The sequence below is a fragment of the Diceros bicornis genome, chromosome 15 (assembly GCF_020826845.1).
Source record: "Diceros bicornis minor isolate mBicDic1 chromosome 15, mDicBic1.mat.cur, whole genome shotgun sequence".
Classification (NCBI taxonomy): domain Eukaryota; kingdom Metazoa; phylum Chordata; class Mammalia; order Perissodactyla; family Rhinocerotidae; genus Diceros; species Diceros bicornis.
In genome coordinates, this window is record NC_080754.1 from 2019035 (window position 1) to 2041503 (window position 22469).

Consider the following 22469-nt stretch of genomic DNA (forward strand, 5'->3'; position numbering starts at 1 on the left):
AGCAGGTGTTAGCATAGGGCGAAACTTCCTCAGCAAAAATATGTATATATAGAGAGTTTTGTATCTACTAAATTGGTTTATGTTTGCTTTATGTTCAGGACTACCTTTATTCCCTGCAATAGCATTTAATAATTTTTCCCATAAAGGCCTTATTCATTTCTTGTTAGGCATATTACTAGATTTTATGTAATTTTTGTCTCAATTGGTTTGGGATCTCTACTATATTACATCTTCTAATTGGTTACTCCTGTATAGAAACACTATTGATTTTCTTATTTTGATCTTGTTTCTGGCCACTCTGCTAGACTGTCTTAAATCACATTGTTCGTTGATTGTATTGAGTTTTCTATAGAAAGTACATCGTTTGAAAATAATGAGAATTTTAACTCTCTCTTTCCAATGTTTATACTTCACTTTTCTTTTCCTTTCCTTAATATATCTATTAGGACCTCTGCCATCATCATGAATCTTAGTAAAAAGAGTGTCATCTTTTTATTATTCTTGACTTTAATCAGAATGATTCTACTATTTGAAAAATATAATGTTTGATGTAAATTTCTGCTACATATATTTTCTCAAAATTGTGAAAGTTTATTTATAATCCTTGTTTCTTTCTTTTTTTTGCTGTTCTAGTGGGTATAGAATAGTATGTCATTGCGGTTTCCTGGTGACTAATAATGTTGAACACCTTTTCATATGCTTCTTGACCATTCTTATATCTTTTTTTTGAGATTTTTTGACATATAACATTATATTAGTTTCAGGTGTACAACATGATTCAATATATGGGTATATTGCAAAATGCTCACCACAATAAGTCTAGTTAACATCCATTACCACACAGTTAACGTTTTTTTTCTTGTGATAAGACCTTTTAGGATCTACTCTCTCAGCAACTTTCAAATATACAATACAGTATTATTAATTATAGTCACCATGCTGTATATTAGATCCCCAGGCCTTATTTATCTTATAACTGGAAGTATGTACTTTTTGACCCCCTTCACCCATTTTGCCCACCCCCCAACCTCTGCCTCTAGCAACCACCAATCTGTTCTCAGTATCTGTGAGTTTGGTATTTTTAGATTCCACATATAAATGAGATCATAGCATATTTATCTTTGTCTGTCTGACTTATTTCACTTAGCATAATGCCCTCAAGGTCCATCCATGCTGTTGCAAATGGAAGGATTCCCTTCTTTTTATGGCTGAATGATATTCTGTTGTGTATATGCATACCACCTCTTTATCCATTTCTCCACTGATAGACACATAGGTTGTTTCAATGTCTTGGTTAATGTAAATAATGCCTCAATGAACATGAGGGTGCAGATGTCTCTTTGAGATAGTGATTTCATTTCCTTCAGATATATACTCAGACGTAGAATTGCTGGATCATATGGTAGCTCCATTTTTAAGTTTTTGAGGAACCACCACACTGTTTTCCACAGTGGCTGCACCAATCTACATTCCCACCAAAGGTGCACTAGGGTTCCCTTTTCTCCACATTCTCACCAACGCTTGTTATATCTTGTCTTTTTTATAATAGCCATTTTGTCAAGTTTGAAGTGATATCTCATTGTAGTTTTGATTTTTATTTCCCTGATGACTAGTGATGTTGAGCATCATTTCATGTACCTACTGGCCACATGTCTTCCTTCTTTGGAAAAATGTCTATTCAGGTCCTCTGCCCATTTTTTAACTGGATTATTTGTGTATTTTGCAATTGATTTGTAAGAGTTCCTTATATATTTTGGATATTAACTCCTTGTCTGATATATGGTTTGCAAATGTTTTCTCCCGCTTCTTAGGTTGTCTTTTCATTTTACTTAGGCAAATGCTGCACTGATTTTGCTCCCGCTGCTAGAATGTCAGTAAAGAAACTCAAGGTCTGTGCTGGGACTATAACAAGATGGGTATGCCAGATGAAGCTATTTGGGGAATTTTCATGGGCCCTAAAATATGGAATACATGGTGTCACTGGTGCTCTGCGATGACATGAGGAGCCAGCAAGCAAGAGAAGAAGGAATACTCAAAGAACATAAATCATCACATAATACCGAAAAAGGAGCATTATTTTCTCATCTACAAATTCCTCTTGGAAAACATAAATTTTACTTCTTTATTCTTTAATGCCACTTATAGAAAATGAAGTGTACAAAAATGTCTTAATGCCTTAAAATGATGACACATATAAGATCCTTACAATACAGTCTCCCAAGATCATGGCTTTACTCAATCAATTTCCACTACTTCCTCCTCCTTCACTGTGGCAAATAGTCTGTAAAATTGTCACAATATCTCACCCTTTCATCCTCATTTTTGGAGAGTCATCTCCTACACCGACTCTGGGTTTGGTCATGTGATTTCTTTGGGCAATAGGCCTTTAGCAAACACAACATAAGCAGAAATCTGAAAGTTCTTGTACATTGCGGCTTGCCCTGTGTTGAAATTGTTTGAAACTGGCCACCATGTGAAGTGCAGCCACACCAGAAAAGCTCACTGAAGAGTATCGTCCGAGAAATCTTATCTGCATCTGGACTTGATTTAGATGATGAAATCAGGAGACTCAACTTTTGGAGGAGGGTGAGTTCATTTTCCCCACGAAAGAGATGTGAATTAGTGCAGCTGGGGAGTGAAATAAGACAAATAGTTTGCAAGATGGCCATCACATTCCTCCTTCTTGCATCTTCGCTCTGGGCATTTCTTCCCACAGACTCTGCGATTGACTATGTGACCTACTTTGGCCAATGAGACCACATCAAACGTGATGCAGGGATAAACCTGAAGAGTGTTTGGGCACAGGGCTTGCCCTCTCTTGTGGTTTTGGAAATGCAAGCACCATGTGAAGTGGCTCAAGGCATCGATAAGACACGTGAGTGAGGCCATCCAGCACCACTGAGCCCCTAGCAGACCCGCAGCTAACTACAGCTGCATGAGTGAGCTGGGCAAGGCCAGCAGAGGAATGACCCAGCGAAGCTCAGACCAAATTCACAAACCAGAGGACCATGAGCTAATAAATGACTGCTGTTTTAAGCCACTAAATTTTGGGATACTTTGTTATGCTGCAAAAGCTAGCTGTTGTAGCCCAAACTTCATACTTGTCCTTGCTACTCCACAGTGTAACCCGATAATAACTGCAGTCAGAGAATAGCTTTCTGTCTTTGTGAAAAAAAAAAATTGTATATAGCATAGTTTCTATTTTTTCAGACTTATTCATGTAAAAATATTTTAACGGATATTTTGTAGATAACCAGGAGAAATAAGATTTTCTAATATTACTTTTTACTGACATTAATTATTAATGCTTTGCACTTTCCTTTCAATTGATGCTAACTGAACATACTTCATACCGAAAATGTACGACAGTTTATAATAAAGTCAGTGAATAAACAGACCTGTAAAAAAATAGGATGCAATGCTATTTCTCCAATAGCTGATAAGCAACTGCAGGTTTCCACACATCTATTGGATTTTCCAAGAAAACATGTTACCATAGCAACTCCAAAATCATATGATATGCTTTTAGACTACTACTAGTCACTAATATTTCTTCAAATATGAATACCTGTATAAATATATCAACTCATGATTAAACACTGATTCATCCTCAATTAGGTTGTAGCATTTTTAACATTGCTACTTTTTAAAATAAATACAAAATCCTGATCCAAATACTTTTAATTGTTTCAACTGCAGAAACAAATATCTAGAAAGCCGGCTGTGCAGTGGATCTCAGAGCTCTACTATTATACAAAACTCCGCTGATTCTACTATCTCCATGTCCGATATTGAAAGCGGCTCTGGGCGGTCAAAGAAAGAATATCAAATAGGAATCTTTAATAAATACACGAGGACTCTGGACCCCAATTCTCACTTCTCAACCATCAATTATTGGAAAAGAGAGGCAGCAACAAGTATGGATGTGGGCAAAGAAGCAAACCCAGTACGTAATTCTAAGCACCCTGCTGTTTCATGAGAAGGAGTTGAAAGAAGAGTGGCTTAGAATCCTCAGGTCTAGACTTAATGACTGATAGGTGCCTTCAAAACTGCTCTGGGGGAGGGGCCTTTCTTAGTTAGACAAAGGGTCTTCCCTAGATTTAAAAGTGCGTCTTGAACTATTGAGATAGTCTGCCTAAGGATTCTTCTTGTCTACAACACTCCCCACCTAGTCCATTCTCACATGGTCATAAGGGTGGTTTTCCTGAAACTTTTATCTAGTCATGCAGCTCCTATGCTTCAGAATTGTTCCAGCTTCCCCGCTGTCTGCATCATAATGTGGACACTGCCCTCACTGTGGTGAGGAGTCCAGCTCCTGGTTACAAGCCTCTGTGGGATATTTCAGGCCCAAACATAGGTAATTACAAAGGCCTTACCTGGCAGGCCTCACAAGAGAAAGCTGCCCACCTCCACCACACACACACATTCATACACATGTGCACCCATATACACTCACACTCACACACCGCAGGCCTGGGACAGAGCAAAGCATTGCAGTCCCTAGAGCCTAGAGGGAGTTGTAGTCAAGGACTTGGGCCCCTGGCTGGTCCTGCTCTTTGCAGGGTTGCACTCTGAGCCCAGGTGCCTTCATCGCTGATCCCTTTGTTTCCAGGAACCTCTGAGGAGGCTCCTTATGGGGGGAGGAGAGGGAAACCCTGAAGCACCTTTCTCCACTCTGACTCAACACCCAGTACTTTTCTACTCCAAGCCCTTCCCCTCACCTCTCCCCTGACTTTAGGGTCCATAAAACTGCTAAAGCCTTTTGTTGGGGCCCCCTTAACAGTGAGAGGACCCCCACCCATGTCTGCTCTTATCCACCCGACCTTTGACCTGTGCACCGCTCCAGGGGGAAAGCAGAAAAGAGGGAGTCCATGCTTTCTCTGGGTTAGCTCTTGCTCACACGATTGCTAGTAAGTGATGAAAGGCTTAACTCTTCCATTTTGGGCTTGTTGCTTTAATCCTTTACCCAGCCTCTCAGACACCTGACAGCTCAGCTCCCTGACTCCCATCTCAGCTGAGCTCCACACACTCAGACCCCCTCAGAGTTTCCTCTGATGTATCTTCAAGGCATCTTTTCCCTCCGCAACCACCCCCACACCTTAGATTCAGCCACACTGCACCTGAACCAGTCTCCACATTTATCCTTCCTTATTCAGTGGTTTTGAACAATTCTTTGTCTAGAACCTCCCTTTCTCCCTGCCACTGAATAATAGAAAAATAACTAATATTGCTGAAGAACAATGTAATCATGACTTCCTCTCCAAAGATCTTCCCGTCTTACTTACACAGGGTCACCTTTAGGCTCCTCCATCTCGTAAGAGCTTTACCACAGTTTTATACATACCAGCTATATTACAATTTATATGTCTACATATTTCTTCTTTTAATCATGATTGAGATCTTGGAAGTCAAGGATTTAATCAATTTTTGTCTATATCCATAGTTCCTCCGCCAGCCTTAGCATGTAAAATATATTTAATAAAAGCCCTGGATTCCTAATGAAGATTCTTAGATTTCATCATAAAAGTGAATTAAATGTTGTGTTTGGTAATATGTTGAACAGAAAGATGATAGGATTAGGGAGGAACACTTGATTTTGATGGCTTAAAATATTTGTGGGAAGCATATCTGAGCTTGAATTCAGTTTTACTCAAAGATTGTTATATAAAATTATAGTTCTGACATTCCTATGACTTGATATAATTGAGAAGCTACACAATGAAAAATGCTTCCTCTACACACTAAAGAATTTCTGCAATGCACATAACACCTCATGGAAAATGAGCTGAGGGTTGAGTTTTACGCATTAATGCTATGAATATTGATGAATTAAGCATAATATTCATAAAGCTTAGTCTTTGTCTAAAAGAATAGTGCTTTTCTTATTTTTGTAGGTAAAATAATTAAAATTGTAACTTTCAGTCTCAAAAATATAAAGTAATTTTGACAAACTTTTGGTTTTATTGAAGCCAAGAATTATGCTAAAAGAAAATAGTCAACTCGACTTTACTTTTTGTTTTTAAACAAAGAAAAATGGACAGGGATTTTTTTTCAGTTCCTCCTCAAATGAACCATTGTCATAACCCCCTTATGTCAAACCCTATACATTAGGTTCTTGGTCTCAAACCCCATAATCTTTTTCTTTCATTTTAAGATTTTAATGTATTCCAATTTTTTAACTTTTTAAGTTTTTCTTTCCTCATCCCTCTGTTTTGCTGTATTTATTCCACTTTTCCCTTCCTCTTTTGTGCTCAATATGCAGATAATCAGTCACTTTTTGGAAAGTCACACATGCTCATACTAGGTGATATTTTTACGTAAAAATACCTCTGTTATTGGAATGGCTTTTTTTAGGCATCCTGATAATCAATTTCCTGTCACAATCTGAAGTTGTTTTAAAGCTCTATCCTGTAGGAAAATAGATACTCTTTCACATTCGTCATTTCTGGTTTTTGCATGTGATTCTAACATTTGTTCTTTCACTTAGCTGATATTTACTGATCACAAAGTGTAAGCCAGGAGTGTTGTTAAAAAAAAAAATTACTGTTTTCAAAAGTTGCAAGTTTAGGAAGTCACAATCCATGTCTGCAAATGTTTTCTACAACCATGATGAGCGCACAAAAAAACATAATGACCTCATAACCTAAGTCCTCCAGAGGCCAGAGGTATGCGTTGAAGGCTATCAGTACCAAATATTAATCATCTACCACTTTCCAGACCCTGGACTAGCTGTTAAGTTGTCTAGTGGTCAACAAATCCAACAGGGTCTCCAAGGTGAGAGGGAAGAGTTAGCAGGAAGGTTGGGAGACGAGAGAGGAAGGACACATCCAGAGTTGTGAAGCCAGGAGAAAGTATGGTGTACATGGAAAACAGAAAGATCCACTGCGTTCCGTTCTGTTTTGTCTTTTGTTTCTTTTTGGGTGGTGGGGGGCTTGGAGTATGACAGGAACACTAGATGCAGGGTAAAAAGAAATAATTAGAGAATCATTGAGTAGACCTTTCTTAAAGGGGTTTCTATAGGGTGAAGGAAGTAACCATTTTTTTCTTACGTGCAGTCTGGAATTTGGACTACTTGTGCAAACTCGATAAGCAGAGTTAGAAAGGAGGGATCGGGGCCAAGATGGGACAGCGAAGGTGTATGAGCACATCTCACAGTTCCTGTGTGCTCCCCTGGACCAACCAACTCCAGCAGCAGTATAACAGCCAAATAATTACAAGAAAAAGTTAATAAAGAATTAAACAGTTAGTCTGACTTTTTGTGCCTGAATGGGTAAAACTGATTTTTTCAAATTGATTTGAAATACACTGCCTTAGAGTATGTCCACTCAATTCAGTCTCATGCCTCTCTGACAGGTCATCCTTCATTCAGTCAGCAAGTCTTTTTTTAAGCTCTTACTCTATGACAGTCTTTGTTTTTCGTGCTGAGTCTCCAGCTATGGAAAAAATGGACATCACACGTAAGGAAGAAAGATAGATAAAAAAATATGGTGTATCAGATATTGATGTTTCCTAAAGAAAAAATAAAGCAGGAAGGGAGACAGAAATTACAGTCATGAGGATGTAATGTTTTAGACAGAGATGGAGAGGGAAGGCATTGCTGGGGACACACTTTAAGACCTGAAGTAAAAGAGGGAGTGAAATAAGTGGACATTGGAGAGAAGGACATTCAAGACGGAAGAGCCAGGAACAAATGCCCTGATTCTGAGCTGGCCTGACACGCAGGAGGGAACAGTAAAGAGGCCAACGGCGGGGAGGATACAGGAGAGGAAAAGGGAGGAGGAGAGGGACAGATTTTTACCTTAAATTATGTGCAGACTCACTGTGGAGTTTTGAGCAGGGATGACACCATTGGCCTTGACAGGGTTACTTTGGCAAAGGTGTGGCTAGAGACGAGGAGAGACTAAGGGGGAAGCTGAGAGGAGTGGGAGGCTCTCACAACATGAATACAGGCCCAAGACGGTGGTGGCTTGGACTGAGGTGAAAGCAGAGCAGGTGGTCAGAAGGGCTCTTCTCATGACGATGGTGGCCAACTTGAGGAATAAAGGAAGTCCCAAGTCCAACGAAGTGGCCATGCTGGTGAGTTCACAGAAATAATCATGATTCCCGTGAGCTTCCATGAGAACAGTCCAGAATATTTGCTCTACCTCCTATTTAGAAATTACACAGGAAGAGTGAGGCTGCAGTTGGTGAGACTAGAGAAGCTCCTCTCCCCTTCTTGTTGAATACCTGCCAAATACAAAATGGGAAGTCGATTCATGAAAAGATCAGCCTGGCTTCCAAAATGATAAGCAGTGAAGGCATCCAGAATCGTAGAATCATGTGTCACGGGTCACAGGCTGTGCACCGAAAAAGGAAAAGCAGGACTCTGCAGCCAGACTGACTGGGCTCTGTGACTCCATCCCTGTGACTTTGGGAAAGTTACATGACATCTCCTTTGTAGTGGGGGTAATGGGGACCCACAGCATAGGGCTGGCTGCGCTCATTAAACAAGTTAGTCTGTGAGACTATTAGAACAGGGGTTGGAACATGGAAACAGCCATTTAAATGTTAGCCAGTATTTTATTTTTAAGGCTAAAGAGAAAAGCCTCATGGTTTGAGTCATTATTTTCTTCCTGAATTCAGCCTACGTTAGACCCTGGAGTACACTATCCCTGAAGCAGAGGTTGATGCAGCAAAGGAGGAAATTAGGGTTAGAGGTCAAATACTGCTTGAACTCAGAGATCTCATTGGAGCAAACTAAAGCACCAAGTTGCATAAAAATTTCCAAAATGTATCGAAATGAGAGTAACAATTAATGAACAGAGGCATATTAGACTGGTACCTTACACACATTCAATGTACTTGTTCAATGAATTATATGTTTTTCTATTTATGTGTTTTATTTTATACACACCTCCATTTGCCGCTGATTTCATATAAAGACTCATTCTGCTCTCTTTTAGATTCTCAAACAAATAATCTACTAGAGTGTTTTTTCTTAAAATTTATAACTGTGGGAGGCAATTCTATCAAATAAACAAAACTGCTAATTTAATATAGTCTAAAAAAGTGTGACTGACATGGTACTTGTACTGGATTTCAAAAGGAAATAATTTTTTTTTAAACGTCTACTGATTCTGGACAGAAAGCGGGAATTTAATATCAGAGAATTGGAAATAAAATTCTTTACTTGATGTCAGACATATTTGGTTCACACTGACGTATTTTTGGCTCTATAATAATTAGGTAGAATCAAAGTGGGAAAATATCCGTTTAAATTCCATGTAGAACTGTTCAGTTTCAAAGTGCTATGTTCCCACAAGCATAGTACTTGTATTTTTATCTAAATTGTTACTTATTTTCCCATTCTCTGAGTGGTAAAACAACATGTTGGGTTACCTTTTGGAAGCAGTTAGAATGTTAGATAGTTAGAAGACTATTTGGTACTTGCGTGTACATATATCCCATCTAGTTACTAATGGCTCCTTTTAGGGAGGGAAATATATTATTCTAAAATGTTTTTTCCCAGGAGCCTAGCATATTATTTCTTTCAGAAAAATTTGCTCAGTTACCTGTTACTTGCATGAATGATAGTAAGCATCTTGTGGGAACTAAATAAAAAAATAATGTCTTAATAATATCACTCTTATGTGATTTGGTAAACTTAAATAAGATTATACAAATAAAATGCTTTATAAACAGTAATATCTATACACTTATTATTTATTTTTACAATTAATTTCTTATGCAGTTGTAGGTGGGGAAGACAAATCCTCTCCCCTCTGGGTCCGTCTGGCCGGTGTGTGAATTAAATCGACATGAGATAGAATAACAGGAGAAAGTCAAACAAAGCTTTATAACATGTATACATGGAAGAGACCCGGGAAAACAAAGCAACTCGCCAAGATGGCGGGGTCTCTCATCTTAAGTACCATCTTCAGCTAAAGACAAAGGAGGATGTCGAGGTGGGGGGAGTCAGTTATAAGAGATTACCACAAAAGCACAGTAAATAAGAGTAAGGTTATTGCACAGCTTTAAGTCCTTGCCTTCAGCATTGATAAGTTTCTAGAGATAAAGTCACACCCCCTTCTTCCTGGTGCAGAGAGGGAGACACCTTTACAGATGGAGATTTTCCTTACAAATGTAAATGTCTCTTACAGAGGGTAAATTCTACTTTTCAGAGCTTCTCCCATGTCTGTATTTTGTTTGTTTGTTTGTTTTTTGGTGAGGAAGATTGGCCCTGAGCTAACACCTATTGCCAATCTTCCTCTTTTTGCTGAAGAAGATTGTCGTTGAGCTAACATCTGTGCCAATCTTCCTCTCTTTTGTATGTGGGACGCCTGCCACAGCGTGGCTTGATGAGTGGTGCGTCAGTCCCTGCCCAGGATATGAACACGCAAAGCCCAGGCAGCCAAAGCAGAGTGTGTGAACCTAAACACTATGCCGCCAGGCTGGCCTATCATGTCTGCAGTTTTTAAAAGTAATAATCCTCAGTAGCCAAAAATAATCCTCATGCCAAAGAGATACATTTTGGGGTGGCCAATTCTGATCCCCCACACAATATTTCCAGTTGGTTTTCAAATAAAAAGTTAACTAGGATAGAAAAAATAACTTATAGAATAATATTTTTATAATTCACTCTGTTAAAAAACAAAATTTAACTGAGCAAATTTGAAGATCTAATTGGCTTTCTTCAATGATTCATGAACCAGACAGCATTCCATCTCACAAACAGAAAAATGCTTCAAGGAGCTGTACAGAATGGAAGATTGTTTATGGACCGACAGAGGTGAGGCAAGGAAATTATTCTAGCAAAGAGTGGATTATCTCAAACAATGTCACCTTCCTTGGGGGAAGGTAAGGGTCTGTCGGGCAAATGACCTCAAGGGTGCTGACCAGGTAATTCCACGTTGACTGGTTAAAGATCACAGCCCTGGAGAAGCTGACACTGCAGTTAGGTGAGGTATTAAGTCTTGGTTGGGTGATGTGGGCTTAGCACAAGGGACTCCATTTTGGGCCTGTTGTTTCTCTTTTAGCAATTCTTATAATAGAATTGTTTAGAACATGTTTACGTTAGCAATCTAAAATACGGCTGAAAATTGTAAGAAAATCAGATCCTATTGTTCTCTTGAATAATTTTTAAGAAATTACTCTGAGTTTTTGTTGCTTTTATTTATTCAAAAGAGAAGCCTCTTTTAGACATTTAACAGAATAGATTTAATATCTATACAAAAACATATTTTTCCCAAAATCTGAATGTGACCTTAAAATAATTTATTCTGGTGCTTGCACTTAAGTATTGTAGTTAGTATAGTTAAAGATAAAAAAAATTGGTAGAAGTGTAGAGAAAGAAAGAAAAATATCAAATTTATACATAAAAAACCTGATTTTCACATTTATTGTCATTTAGGATCATTTCTTTTATTTAAACTGATTTGTCCTACCTTAGTCACCATTCTCTGTCAAAAAAATTACAGGATATTTAAATTTCCACAAATAGCTTGACATTTGCATATTTATATTTATAATCAGAGATCTAAACTCTATTTCTATTTTCACATATTTTTCACTTGCACCAAAAGCAAAAAAGCATATCTAAGTTAACAAATTACATCATTATTCACACCAGAACTATAAGCAAAACTCTGACTCATTACACTGCTTTTTTTTTTAACCTCTAATCAAATTAGTAATTCTCATCTCACTTTAGCCCTATCTACAAATAAACATCACATTTATGGTAGAGAGGACCAACTTCAGGCATTACAGTGTGAGGAGTGCCGTTGACCCACTTCTCAGTGAAACTGGTGAAAACTAAAAAAAATACAACCAGTTAAAGCCTCTGGTAATGGTCCTAAGGGTAATCCACAAATGAAGAAATATCTATTCAAGGATATCCATTAAAATTTGGTAAGAAAGGCATGACTCTGGTATTTGAACCAAGAGTGCTCCCCTCACCCTCCTCCCAACTCACCTACTTGGAAACACTGCTCCAGGCTGTTGCAGCCAGAGCACAGGCTCCCTCTATCCCCAGCACCCACACGCAGGACTTTCTCCCAGGGAGAGCAGGGTGTCAGCATTCCCACCCTACCCTCAGCTGTCTTACTGAAGCTAAGTCCTGGGGGAGTGCAGTTTTGGGGGACACTCGTGGATCCGAGGCTCCTCTTTGTGGGTGGGGTGCTGAGAACACTGGGGCCCCAATCAGTGCCCTGGCTCCTGAGGTGGTTGTTTCATCCAGGAGAGACAAACCTAGAGGACTCGGCGTCCTGCTCCCCCAACTCCGTGGCTCAGCTCCTAGAGCAGGGTGTCCCTCAGAGAGAAGTTACCATTGTCCCCATCCGCAGCTATGGAGCTCTGGCTCAGAGATTTTCCCTGGAGGAGAAACAGGCCCTAAAACACAAAGGCTCCTGATCTCTTCCCAAAAGAACTGACTTCATAGGTAACAGAAAGTGAAGAAGTTCAATCCTAAAGGTCCCCTTAAAAACAGTGGAGGTTATGGTGAAAGGTAATTGACAGGAGATTCAAGATACAGGCAGAACTGTAGGTGGGACAGTTTTAAGAATATATTTCAGGGAGTAAGACAAATGGGAGGAGCTCTCTTGGGGTCAGAAGAAAAATCAAACATTAACCTCAGAAACTTCCTTCAAAGAAGCCAGAATTTCATTGGATTGTGTGTAGAACAACACATGCCCTAATGCATTGTTGAAAACAATCAGCAATTAGTGGGGTTTAACACCTGTGTGTGGCCAGGAAGAGAGAGCAAGAGTCGGAACAAAGCCACCTGCAGCATCGCAGGGTGACTGCTGACACACCCAGTGCACAGCTCCCTGAGGAACAGTATCAGAGCCCGAACACCATGTGGTAGGGGGCACAAGGGCTGGAATTGATTTCACTAAAGTAATCCAGTCAGTCACTAAACAAATAAGCAAGTGAATAAAAATAATAACCCCAGAGGGGAGAGACACCAGTACCTGGAGATGTGATAATATATCTAAAATGTTCAGTTCCCAATAAAAGAAAATTGTAAGACATGCAAAGTACGACCCATAAACTGAAAAAACAGCAGCCAACAGAAACTGCCTGTGAGAGAGACCAGATGTCAGTTTATCAGAAAAATATTTTAAAGTAATCATAAATATGTTCACAGAACTGAAGGAAAGCATGATCAATGAAACAAAGGGAGGTACGCTGACAATGCTGCATTAAATAGAAAATATCAATAAAGAGGCAAGAATTATAAAAAAGAACCAAATGAAAATTGTGGAGTTGAAAAGTTACAATAACTGAAATATAAGATTCACTAGAGAGGCTACAGAGTAAGTCTCAATTGGCGGAAGAGAGAACAAATGTACGGCAAGATAGATTCACGGAAATTATGCAAGCCAAGGAAGAGAGAGAGTCTCAGAGAAACAGGAGACACCATTGAGAACACCAACATACGCATAATGTGACCACTGGAAGGAAAGGAGGCAGCAGGGGGAAAAAACTTGAAAAAATAATGGCTGAAAAATCCACCAATTTAGTGAAAAATGACAACATTCACATCGAGGAAGCTCAACAAACTCCGGTAAGATAAACACAAGGAGAGTCACAAACAGACACGTCAGAGCAAAAGTGCTCAAAGTCAAAGACAAGGAGAAAAGCTTGAAAACTTCACAGATAATTTCTTGACAAAACGTTTGCCTTCAGAAGATCACAGGGCTAGGCGTCCGAAGTTCTGAATTCAGGTGTGATCTGCCCCTTGCTAACCAGATGAGCTCTAGCAATTACTCAGCATCCCTGAGTCCCAATTTCCTCGCCTACGAAACAGAGTTGATATTTTAAACAAACATAAAATTGTTCTTAGACTCAAGGAAGTAATACATGTGAAAGCCTTTTGAAAAGAATAAATGTCCTAAACGAATATACGTTCCTGTTTTTTTAAATTTTAAGTGAAAATTTTATTTTTTTGGAACTTAAACTAAGCATCTAGATTATTCCAATTCACGCTTTGGAACTGCTTCACTATATTGTCTGCCTAATCCAGACAACAACTGACAGAAATGAAGAAGGTCATTCCTGCATGGTAAAAACTATTATTCTTTTTAAAAAGACATAATTTGTACATCACTATGGGCCAAGAAAATATATTAGTGATAGTTGAATAAGGACTAGATCAATAAGCTCTACATCAAGCATTTGAGGATTTATTGAGTATTTTAATATTAACAATACAATTATAAAACATGCCAGGGGCTTCTAAACAGTTGTGCTTATATTTATGTTGATCAATTTCTTTAGAGGAGAAACATATATCTATTTTTTATATATATAAAACTATTAATAAAAAGAAAGTGTTTTGAATAAATATAATTTATATTGATACTACTTTGATATTAACTTGCTATTCTCTATATACTAATGACTTGCTATGACCTATATTTTATGTATATATATAAAAATTTGTGACAGAAGTGAAATACGCAAGGAAGACATTGATTCATGGAAATGAACTAGGTTATAGTTTCTTAGAAATTTGTGGAAATCACGATTCTGTTTCAGTAAAATAGCCAAATGCTTACAGAGATGGTCTTAATTTTGATAAACACAAAGATAGTTTTAATTTTGATAGGTCCTGAGAACAGTGTACAGGTAGCAATGCTTGTGAATCAAAGTAACAGGGGTGTCAACAAGGTGGAGGGTAGGACTTTTCCTGATATAAAAAGAAATTTGGAGGTAGGCTGTTCCAAGCACTCATGCCGCCTCTTAACAATACCACGAAGATTCTACATATTTCTGTCTTTTCCTCCATTATCTTTCATTCCGTGGTTGCAGGTAGACTTCTCCAGATCCTAGTATGATGACTGATGGAGATATTCAGAAGCAGGAATAGGGTTGTGCCAGAAGCAAATATGATTTTTATCTCATGTATCAATGAGAGTAAGAAAAATATCTATCAGCCTCTCAAGTTGACTTCCCCTTACATGCCCATCTAACCTGCCAGGACTGGAATCATGGCCCACCTTCGCTGCAACTCAGATGAGAATATATTTAGTCTTATGTTTTTGCCTTAATATTTAAAGAACTGCATTTGAGAAGATGACGGAAATAGCTAGCTCTCAGATTATCTAACCAACAATGTCTAGCAAAAGTACTATGAAAGAAAAAACTATTGGGTAAATTCAAAGCACTTATATATTATATCAGGGGCATTTGGTCAGGATGGGAAGAGACTTTCTAAGTTAGGGGGGAGAGAGTAGTGAAGGGAATCATTGAGTCCAGTGACTGAACTGTTTAAGATGGTAATTCTGGCACGGTCAGTCTTACGAAGCATTTCTCCTGGCTATCCTCATGGTGAGAATTAAGTCTTGCTCCAATTGGTGACTTGTCCTAAACATGGCCATGATTGAGGCCAAGAGAGAGCCGAGTAATTCTAGTTATAGTATACATTATTACACTCAGAAGCATCATGATCCTAATTGAGGCAATTGACAGAAATCCTAGGATTAAAGATGCTTTAGGGGCCGGCCCCGTGGCTTAGCGGTTAAGTGTGCGCACTCCTCTACTGGCGGCCCGGGTTCAGATCCCAGGTGGGCACAGACACACTGCTTCTCCGGCCATGCTGAGGCGGCATCCCACATACAGCAACCAGAAGGATGTGCAACTATGACATACAACTATCTACTGGGGCTTTGGGGAGAAAAAGGGAAAAAAAAAAGAGGAGGATTGGCAATAGATGTTAGCTCAGGGCCCGTCTCCCACAGCAAAAAGATGAGGATTGGCATGGATGTTAGCTCAGGGTTGATCTTCCTCACAAAAAAAAAAAAGGTGCTTTACAAGATTACCTTGTGTTTTTACAATGCAGGCTTATTTATCAGCAGGGTCTGCATCAGATCACCTCCTACATGACTAAATACTTTGAACTATTCTGATTTACTAAAGTCTGTACTTTCAAACTACCTCACATTCTCAATGCTTACTTCTATATAATTTAAGGACATCTGGAATGATGGTCCTCTAAATTATTAGAAGGTATTACTTTATTTCTTGGGAATATATTTATATACTCTTGATAAATTGTGTTCAATTATCCCTTAGGCAGTTGTATTAATTCATTACCAATGTTGATAAATACTAAGATTAAACTATATATGCTGGGATATTTCAAAAAAAACGGTTGTAAACATTTTAAAAATTAAATCTAAATATTTATAGGAACACTGAAAGGAAAAAGGAAAAGAACAAACAGAAGATCTAAAGCAACAGTAATGACAAAACCTTTATTTTTTTCTTTTTTGATGAATTGATCAGATGCATGTAACATGCTCAAATGAACTACAGGTATTTGACACAGATACGCTGTGTAAAATCTTGGCTAAGTTTGTGTAGAAGTATAGTTATATAAACTTTGAATAAAAATGATCTACCCAGAGTAGCAACTATCATTATAGAAATCACATGTATCAGGAAGAAATAGCCAGCATTGGTTTTTCTATTACAGGACATTTTTCCTCTCAAGCTGTTCAACCATAACAAATTTGAAGTAATATATATAAAGCTACTGAGTTGCTTTAAAGCAACATCTTTTATTTCATAGAAAAGTAATTGTCTATGAGGTTCAGTAAAACTTCAAGGATGTTGACCAATGTAATGGTCTTATTCACCACGTGTCTCTCTTGTTTTTCATTAACATTTGAATGTGCAACATCTTAGGCTCTTCTGCCAGTTGTCGCTGAATTAGACAATTTTGCCTGTGGAAGCATAGTGATGATCACAAGGTAACTATGATAGCAAATTTCTCTGATAGCAAATGCTGCTGGTTTGTATCAATCCTTCCTTTGCCTTAGGAAATAGGATTTTTTGGTAGTTAGGATGAGTTGCAAATTTTATTCAACATTTTATTCGGAAAAATTCTTTGCTCCCCATTTATTCTAAAATTTGTCTAGAAAACAATAGGTTGAAGATTAAGAATAAAATATATGGGTTTGAGGAAGAGAGAAAGATCATAACAGGTCTCATTTGTAACAAAAGAAAATAATGTATGAAAGTTTGACTAAATTGATAACTGATATATGTATCTTATAATGAGTAAATATAATACTTTACAATAGCAACTAGTCATCTGTGCTCCATTATGAATTACTTAGAACCAAAAATCCAGTAACTTTGTGGTTCTTATTGATTTCACTTACTGATAGATTTGTAGCTTGACTATAATCTATTTAGTCATAGTCACTGAATCAATATTCAAGAAAAACAGCTAATGTGATGCAAATGTTGTTTGGTTTATTACTTAAAACTTGAAAACAGAAAGAAATTTTTGTTGCCTTATTATGAAAAGCAATAGCACAAAATGATGTAAAAATAATGAATCTACTTAAAGTACCTCATATACTCCTTAATACCATCACTGCCAGTGAGGACCTCTGGAGGCTTGGTTACTCTTTTTAAATAACCTTAATTTGAGTGTAAAATTTTTAAGGCATGAGACTAAATTATGTCTAAAAATAAAAGTAGAAACCAAGGTATGTATCTATCTAGTATACTAAATCAGTAGTTTGTGTTTTGGTTTGGTTCTTTCCCCATGAATCTAACTAGCATTCTCCGCAGTCAGAGGCCAGTTGATTATCTCAGTGACAAGTGCAGTTGCACCACGTGTCTCACTTCCACCCCTTATCCCTGGTACCACAGATACCATCATCCTTCCAAGGAAACCAATCTAGAAGCAGCTCTCTGTTTTAACAAATGTGGAATAAAACTGCTGAATGCTACTTTTTCAGAGCTTCTCCTTGATTTTGTTTGATTGTTTTCTGACTTTATTTGGAGGTGAAATAAAGACTAAAGGTAAGCAAGAAGAGTTGAAATTGTCTTACAGAGTAATGAAGACAGGGTGTGCTTTCGTCAGGAGCTCCAACAATCACCTGTCCTATGTTTTAACACATCTTTCTGTCCAATATCCTTTCTATATATGAGCAGCTTCCACAACTATAAAACCTCTCTCTTTGCATTTGTACAACGTGTGCTCTTCTCAGAGACTGGTGATCAGTTTAAAAACAAGTCTATAGCCATTCTATATTCTTAAAAGTTACAATCAATTTCAGTCTTGTAGTAGGGAAAAAAAGTAGTTCCTCTCTATTTTTCCTGTTACCTCCTTATCTGTAATAATTTTTATACCTCTTAGGGGTGGGCAGGGATCTTGTGCAGCCATTCAGATGGAGTTAAATTCATCTAATCTTTCAACAGTTTGTGGGGTACATACCACGGGCCCAGCAAAGGGAATATCTGTCTCCTAACCTAAAGGATCCTCTACAAGCTCAGCGGAGGAGTCAGGAACATAGATAATAAGTCTTTCTACACTTAAATGATTTAATAAAACAGCTGTAGAAGAAGAATGTGTAAGGTACTATGGTAGCAAAGAAAAAGGGGAAATTTAGTCTGCCTGTTTGAAAAGGGAAGAGCCCCACAGATAACGATATTTAACTGCAAGTTGCATGATGATTAGGAGTTTACCAGATTACAAAGGTAGTTATGAGAGACAATTGAGGCAGAGACAGCAGCATATGAGAGGAACAGAGGTAGGAAAGTGTATGGCACTTTCTTGGTCTGATTCCTCACCCCTTCAGATGAATACACTGACTATGGCCTCATCCTAGGTACTAGATACTTCTCCAATCTTTGGCTATGGACCCAACCCTGTGACCTACTTTGACTAACGAAATATGGGATGAAACAATAGTGCTTATGTCTTTAAAGGCATCATGTATTTTTAATGACTCCCATATGGTTTCAACGTCTCCATAGAAAGAACATACCTTGGCTGCCATGGGTTGAAAGGTTGGGATTTGCAGAGCAGACCAGACCTGAGAAAGCAGCAGCCTAGAGTAGAGCTGCCGAGTCAACCCACAAATTCTTCTGTGAGAAATAAATACTTAAGTCATAGGATACTGAAGTCTGAGATTTTATCTTATGCAACAAAACCATGTTATTACAGCACAAAACACTGAAAAGCAGCTCAGGAAAAACAAAACTGCAGTGCGGAGTTCCTATACGTAAGGAGAGCACACATAGAAGATGAGCTCACAGTTATATGAGGACCAGATCGAGTGACTATACCAATGTGTTAGGCCTCATTTTTCAGCAATGGGAAGCAATAGAAGACTTTTAAAACACTGTAGTTAAAAACCAAGCTAATCTTAAAGGATTACAATGAAGAAGTAGCAGTGGGTAAATGAGAGGATAGATGCTAGGGGCAAAGATTGGGAATGACGCTGCTGAAAGCCTTCAGTAAGAGAGTTTGAGATGATGCCCTGAAACACGAGGATGTGGGGAGATGAGTTTAAAGAAACACAGAGAGGAGACTTCGCAGGAGAAAGTGAATGAATGGATGTGGTGACACGAGAAGGCAGCTGCCCAGTCAGCAGTTTGGTTGCCGCATTTTGGGTTCTTGGTCAGACGTAATCTGTGTTGTTGATGTTCCGTCAGAGCGAGCAGGAATTGAGGTGGAGAGCCAGGTGCCAAACCCCTCAACGAATTGAAGAAGTGATTTGGAAATTAGTAGCTCTTAGAAGGTAGAATGACAGTAGTATAGTGAGATAACTTGATCCTCAATTGGAGAGATTTTTTTTTTTAAATAAAGGAGAGATAAAACTGATTGAAAGATGTTGTAAAGGACCAGAAGAATCTTTTTAATATATTTTCTTCAGGAGATGGGGACATAGGGCAGATCTTCCATTTCTAGAGGGTAGTGAGAGCTTTAAATCAGATAAATAGCTGCAGAGCATAAATAATCTAGGGAAATTTTCGGTAGGTTGGGATATTTATTGACAATTGAATATATTTGTTAAATGTATAAGTGAAAGAATTAGACACGAATTCAGAAGATGGATGATAATCTATGGCAGCGGTTGTCTGCTGGGTCCATTTGGCCATCCGTGGGAATTTGGCTACGTCTGGAGGCATTTTTGGTGGTCACAGCCAGAGGCAAAGTGTACAGGAGGTACTACTGGCGTCTAGAGGCCAGGAGACTGATAAACATCCTACGATGTACAGGGCATTCCCCCCACAGCAAAGAATTACCTGGCCCAAAATATCAATATTGCTGAAAATGAGAAAATCTGCTCTGGGGATTAGTCTGGGGGCTGCGGATGAAAATTGAGACCGGAAGAAGTGACCTGAGAGACTGAGGTGAAGCATAGAGAGAAGGGAATTAAATGCCTCAAAAGAATTGTTCTTTTTGGCCCTTGTTCACCTTATCTTAAATCCTAATTTATATGGTTTTCTGAAGCACATGGGAAAAGCTCGTGTGTTGTAAGTTTTTAATAAGTGCTTTAAAAACAATAATGTTTCCACCCTAAAGGAGCATGAGAGAACTCCCCACACCTTGAGTGTGGGCTGTGCATAGTGACTTCCTTCCAAAGAAGACAGTGTGGAAGGGGGAAAATAGAGTAAATTACAGGCGAAACGCCTGACAGACACCACTGCAACCAGGTGGTCGTGGTCAAGATCGGGGTGATAGACCCTCTTCGTGGTGCACGCTGTTGATACAGTGCAGTAAAAATGACACTTCATCTCTGTGCTCTTCCTCCCGAAACCCCACAACCCCAGCCTAATCATGAGAGAAACATCAGACACATTCCAATAGAGGGCATCTTACAACGTACCTGACTAGTACTCCTCAAAACTGTCAAGGTCATCGAAAACCAGGAACGTCTCAGAAACTATCCCAGCCAAGAGGAGCCTAAGGAGACATGACCACCAAATGCAATCTGGTAACCTGGATGGAATCTTGGAAGAAAAAACAACATTGGATAAAAATTAAGGAAATCTGAGTAAACCATGGATTTTAGCTAACAATATTAATATATCAGTATTGGTTCATTAATTGTAACAAATGTACATACTAATGTAACGTGTTAATAATAGGGGAATCTGTGTGTAGAGGGAGGAGGCATACGGGGAACTCTGTACTGTCTTCTCAATTTTTTATAAAACTAAAGCTGTTATAAAAATGGAGTCTACTCATAAAAATATTTAAACAAATGAGTTTTTAACCAGAAATATGATAATGATGAATTTGATAAACTAAAACCTGAAAAAAGTTCTTTGAAAGTTATTTAGGAGTTTACTTACAAAGTAACATTTAAAAATGAGATTATTTTTATGCTTTTCCATATGTTCGTTAGATAAAAACTGCTAATGCATAACAATAGCAAAAATGTATTGAATGTATGCATATATAATGGCAACGGAAGATTTTTTTGAAATGTTGAAGTGTGAAACATTAGTCTACTAGATTCTAGCCAATAGGAAGACTATAGATATATTAGGTGACAGCTTCATTCCGAGCACAAGAAAATGAAAATATTATATTCAAAAGATGAATTTCTTTGACCATAAGATTTTTCTAATGACTATTCTCCACTAGGACATTCATGTGAATTTTAATTTTCCCACATTATACCTTGGAATAGGCAAAATTTTAGCCACAGCTTTATTTCATTTTTTATTTTTTCCCAAGCCAGTTAAGATTTTAATCATATTTGATAAACAAGCCATACATGTTCTTCTTTGAATCTTGAACTTTTCTTAGTACACAAAGCAAATTAAATCTGTGGAAGCAAATCTATGATTATATTACCATAGAAATCATGTACACAAAGTAACACAATATAATTTTATCTTGAAATGCATTTGTATATGTTTACCCACACATTTTAAATTATTCATAGTTGGTTATATAAGTAGTTTATAATCTCTTTTTCCCAACTTTATTTATATATAATTGACATAGAATATTGTGTAACTTTAAAGGGTCCAATATAATGATTAGGTATAAGAATATATTTCAAAATGATTACCACAGTAAGGTTTGTAACACATCCATCACCTCACATAGTTACAATTTTCTTGTGTGTGGTCAAAACTTTTAAGATCTACTCTCTTAGCAACTGTCAAACATACAATAGAGTATTGTTAACTGTAGTCACCACGCTGTACATTATATCCCCAGAACCTATTCGTCTTATAACCGGAAGTTTGTACCCTTTGACTACCTTCACCCGTTTCCCTCAACCACTGCCCCCTCCAGCCCCGGCAACCAGCAAACTGTTCTCTGTCTCTATGAGTTCAGTTTGTTTAGTTTCTACTTAAAGTAAGATCATACACTATTTGTCTTTCTCTGTCTGACTTATTTCACTTAGCATAATGCCCTCAAGGTCCATCCATGTTGTTGCAAGTGTCTGGATTTCCTTCTTTTTTAAGGCTGAAAATATTCCATATATATATATATACACACCACATTTTTTTTATCCATTCATCCATCAATGGATAATTAAGTTGTTTCCATGTTTTGGCTATTGTAAATAATGCTGCAGTGAACATGGGGGTGCAGATATCTCTTCTAGATAGTGACCTCATTTCCTTCAGATATATACCCAGAAGTGGAAATTGCTGGATCACATGGTAGTTCTATTTTTAACTTTTTGTGGAACCTCCATACTGTTTTCCATAGT

At 38.0% G+C, this 22469-nt stretch overlaps 1 long non-coding RNA gene across 1 annotated transcript; it reads right to left on the reverse strand.

Moving 5' to 3' along the window:
* Window positions 1-1050: 1050 nt before the first annotated feature.
* Window positions 1051-20751, reverse strand: LOC131414642 (uncharacterized). Its single transcript, XR_009222205.1, has 3 exons — window positions 20619-20751; window positions 7799-8226; window positions 1051-2628 (listed from the first exon to the last, which is right to left on the reverse strand). It is a non-coding gene; the product is annotated as an uncharacterized LOC131414642 (long non-coding RNA).
* Window positions 20752-22469: the final 1718 nt, after the last annotated feature.